This window comes from Lactuca serriola, chromosome 9 (assembly GCF_051521515.1).
Source record: "Lactuca serriola cultivar US96UC23 chromosome 9, Lser_US96UC23_V15, whole genome shotgun sequence".
In the NCBI taxonomy this organism is placed as follows: domain Eukaryota; kingdom Viridiplantae; phylum Streptophyta; class Magnoliopsida; order Asterales; family Asteraceae; genus Lactuca; species Lactuca serriola.
In genome coordinates, this window is record NC_136416.1 from 68,730,865 (window position 1) to 68,735,859 (window position 4,995).

General features: G+C 37.2%; 1 pseudogene; it reads right to left on the reverse strand.

The window, feature by feature from the left end:
- Positions 1-479: 479 nt before the first annotated feature.
- LOC145075805 (putative pectinesterase/pectinesterase inhibitor 59 pseudogene) lies at positions 480-2,072 on the reverse strand (annotated as a pseudogene).
- Positions 2,073-4,995: the final 2,923 nt, after the last annotated feature.

Below are 4,995 nucleotides of genomic sequence, written 5' to 3' on the forward strand. Positions count from 1 at the left end.
GACTTTGTGTGTGTTTGATGAAGACGTGAAGAAGTTTCTTTTGAATATGTTTTTTTTCTGACAGGTTAGCAGTTTTTTTATTTTATTTTTCATTTAAAAAATAAATGAAATAAATAAAACTAAACAAAGGGCTAAATTGTCATTTTTAATTCATTTCAAATTTAGCAAGGACCAAAATCGCAATAAAACTTCTATTTTGAACCAATGGTGTCCGCCTAAATTTTTTTTGTACCAGGATGACAATTTTCAGTTAAACACAATAACCATTTTTGCAATTTTGTCTTTATTAAATTATGTACATAAATATTCATTTGCATCTTAAATGAAATGTAAGATAACTAAAGCAATAGCTAATTTTATAATCACAACCCGACAATAAAAAGAATTTCGGTAGCCCGCAACCAACCTCGACCTGATATAAGATTTTCTACATTAAATTGTGACGTGTCGCTTTGGGTCTTTATGTCATGGTATCCAGGTCAGTCGACTCTCTTTTGTGTAGTTGCATCGGGCCCAAAGCACTCATATTCACCAAAATACAATGTCTTAAATGCAAAATCAGTATTCCCCCATGGTGACCATCCTTGTGGATTGACATGTGTATCGATAAATGTTTTCATGTAAAAAATCCTAGAATATTCTTGCCAAGGGCCCAAGAATGTTTGGACCGACCCTACCAAAGGCTTCAAGTCAGATGTTGCCATAACACGAGAATTATGAATTGATATTCCCGTGTTTTGGAACGGATCACCACGACCTTGAGCTGTTATCATATTTGCTTGTCCATTCAAAGGTTTTCTTGCTAAAATCATGCAGTTTTGAAACACAACTGCTGCATTTCCAAATATGAAATTGATTGTGCCATAAACATAGCAAAGTTTGTAGAATTGCCGTTGAGCTAGGACAAATAAAGTGTCGTGATAACCTTCAAAGCTACAAGCATAGAAGACAGAAAGATCCGATGCCGACCGGAATGCAACTGCTTGGGCCTTTTCTGGGCCTGCGGTATTCCGGAATGTTATTCCACGAGCAATAAATCCCGTACCATCCACACCTTAATTGAATTTGATCATAACAAACAATTCAGTATTTAACTTAACTAAACTCAATAAAACTTCAAAAAAAAAGGCCCTAATTTTTTACCTGTGGTTGCGGAGCTATAAGTTGTGAAACTTCCGGCGACACTCCGGTCACCGGTAATTATGGTGTACCCGGTGGCAGAGTCAATGCATTACTAGTGGGGTGCATGGACCCCACTTAAATTTGGGTCCCACCAGTTATATACATAAAAAAAATCAAGTGCATTGTCCCCACTAAAAATACATCACCCACTTACCTCCCATTTGAATACTCAAAAGCGTAGCAACTTATTTTGTTGTTTAATATTCACCAATATTGTCCCTCTTCTTTCATCTTCCTTAAACATAGTCGCTCATTTACCATGCTTCTTCTTCCGTTGCCAAAGATTGGATGGAATTAGATTGGTCAACAGACTGGGTCAATAGTCAATAGTCAATATACCGGTCAACGGTCAACAGGACACCCCACTTGGATTCTAGGCTGCATCCGCCACTAGGTGTACCTCAATCCATCGCCAAGAAACATGATGTTTTTCAGATCATTTCCAATATCAATATTCTCCTTATAAACACCTCGTTTTATGTAGATGATATATCTCCCATCTCCACGTTTAATACTTGTTGCATGATCGAGTGCCGATTGAATTGTTCGGAACTTGCTTCCTTTCGCCTGAGACACCGTGACATTCGCCCTAGAGTAGATTGACCCCGTTTGTAGCAGTTTCCGATCTTTACTTGTAACCCATGTCGGAAAGTCCTCCACTTTTTCAGAAGCCTGTGTTTGCTTCAGGAAGTACTGATTTATAGCCAAACTATTGCTATCATCTTCGTCAAGTTACTAGTTTTGATAGGAGCTACAAAGCTTGTCAAATTCAGTTCGTCGGAACCAGAAAAACAAATATGTACTTTGTGGCGGTTGAGAGTTGTTTCCGCCGAGAGAATGCTTGCAATGCTCCGGGTGAGGAGTCGTCCCACACCACCAGTTGATGTCATTTTCACTACCTTGTGACTCCTTGCCCACGTGAGTTATCATGAAGAATTAATAAACAAAGTAACACGATTAATAAGGACAATAATATCGACAGTAAAAGCTTAATCTGGCCCATTATACGATAAACTTGATTCCCTGGTGATCTTTTTTTCTTTTCTTTTTTGAAAATGATGTTATAGGGTTTAGGGATGTCAAAAAATCTCGTGGGACCCCGTTCCCGTGGGGGCCCGTCCTATTTAGGGGGATTTTTTTAAAAAAAATTGGGGACGGGGAAGGGGGCGAGGGCAAGGTTAACCCTCGTTTTAATTTCGGGGGCGGGGGCAGGGCGAGGGTAGGCAATCCCGTCCCAAAATCCCCATGGGGACCCCGTTAATAAATTACACATATATTTGTATATATTAATTATATAAATATAATAAACTATATCATGATTTTGAGCTTCCAAAACTCATCAAAAAACATGTTTTTAAGCTGTTAGTATAATTTTTTAAAATGCCATAACTTTTTTATTTTTAACATATAAAATTTTGCTATAAATAATTATTTGTTACCTAAAAATAGCTTATTTTAGCCTAAATAACAACTTCTTTTAGCCCAAAAAAAAAGTAGTCCAAAATCAATCGGTGGCGGGGGAACGGGGGCGGGGGCGGGGGTAATAAAGGGGATTCGGGGGCCGGGGCGGGGAGACGGGGAAATTTTGCGGGCGGGGGCGGAAGATGCACTCTCCGCCCTGTTTGCCCCCGTTGACATCCCTAATAGGGTTTACTTTTTATGGTAATATATACCTAAATATTACTTGTAATGCAAGTTTGGTGAAGTTGACATTTCAAAGTAACGCTGAGAATGGTATTTACTTGATCCTTGTTATACGTATCCAGCTGCATATAATAACATAATTTATATTGTTGTAGGGAGATGATTTATACACAACAATTATTTTCCATACATAGCAATTGATGCTTTAAAATGTTGTACTGTATAATTCTATAATGCATAAATTGTTGTGTATGGCAAAAAACTGTTGTGTACGAATCACTAGCTCAAAATTCTCCAAAAACTTTTCTTTAATATATAATATTTTTAAAATGATTTTATACATAAATTAATTAGAAATATTAACTTTTTCTGGAAAAGTTTGATGCTGTCTATTTTAAATTGTTCAATAAAACGTAATATATAGCAAAGTTCTAAAAAGCTCGTTATGGCTCCGCCATGGCGCGCCATGACTCCAAGACTTGTATGTGCCGCCAAGCTGTACCAAAACGCCGCCTTGACTCATATATGTGTATAAAAATGAATGATAGTTTAAAATACATATAAAAATATGAATTACATATAAAATTGCCGCCTTAAGTCACGTCTTACAAACGATGTGGCTCGCCGAGGTTCAAAAAAACTTAAGGCTTGACATTGTCATCAAATCACGTCTTATGTTATTAGAAACTTGATATATAATCAAAGAGATAATATGTAAATTTTCCGAGTGTTTTGTGCTAGAACTTTCCCTGAAACAATCGTTTGTTGCTTTTCCGCCTTTATCAGGATATCAAAGAAAGTAGAATTAGGGTAGTCTGTTTGGTATAGTCTAAATTTTTAAAATTATTGGTTGAAATCTTTTAGTTGCTACGTTGAATTATAAAAATGATCATTTAATATTTTTATATTATTTTTATAGATTTCAAAATTTTTGTTTATAAAATAACATAATTAATTTCTTAAATAATTATAAAAAACATAAACACCATATAAAATCAAAATTAAACACAAATCCAAATCAAAGAGCTCCAACTTCAATATACACTACAAGAAAAAAAGAAATTAGCAGCGACAAAAGTCGCCAGTAAAGTTAGAATTATTGCCGGTAAAAGTCAGAATTGTTGCCGGTAAAGGCAATAGCGGCAATACGTTGCCGCTAAAACGTCGTCGGTACCGTTATGTCATTATTACTCAAAATGTCATCGGTAAAGATATTTGTCGTCGACAATACTCATATTGCCTGTAATACCCTTTTGTCGCCACTAATAGTGTTACCGGTAATATTATTTTTCATTTTTAAATTTTTTTGATTAAAATCAACACTTTCAGGTACATAAAAATCGATGCGTAACAACACTAAATGCAAATATATATATATATATATATATATATATATATATATATATATATATATATATATATATATCATAACGTCATCCAATTAGCTCTCGAGCTCTAGAAATCATATAATTAATGGTCTCGCACCCCGAAATACTCACGAACTCTTTGATATCATTCTGCAGTATATCATGCTACCTCACCTTCTTCATTTCCTCAATGTTGCATACTGTGGTACCAGATAAGTCATCTCCTGAAACTTGGCAGTGATCTCTTCCAAAGTCTCAATAGTCTGGCGGAGATCCAGAAACTCTCACGCCAACTATTGCGCCTTAATCGCCTAGGCAAACTCTGCCCAGAATCCTGTCGAAAAGTCATGTCATGACATAGCATTAACCACATCATCACCCAACTCACTACCAACCTCTTCCCATCAATCATGTGCCCGGTCTTTCAGGAGGCATGAAGCAAGTCGGACCTTGTCCCTCTCGGGACAACGGCTGGTACGCAAAATGTTGGCGACATCTACCAACCATCTGCTGCTAGCAATGGGGTCCCTATCCCCATGATAATATGGAGCTTCACAAGCTCTGAACTCCCGAAATGTTAATGTATGCGTCCTTATCATGGTCGCCATCTCATTGCGGAATGAGCTCAACTTCTCATCATGAATCTCCAAAATGCCCTCCTTGACCGCTTCGAAGATCACAGGAGTGTGGTAAAGGATATCACGCATAATCTCAGATGGAATGAACTCCCTCATCTGACCATCGAGTTGCCCGGCTCCAAAGTCTGAGCCTGATCCCTGGTTTTATCTCAGCCCTCCTTGAC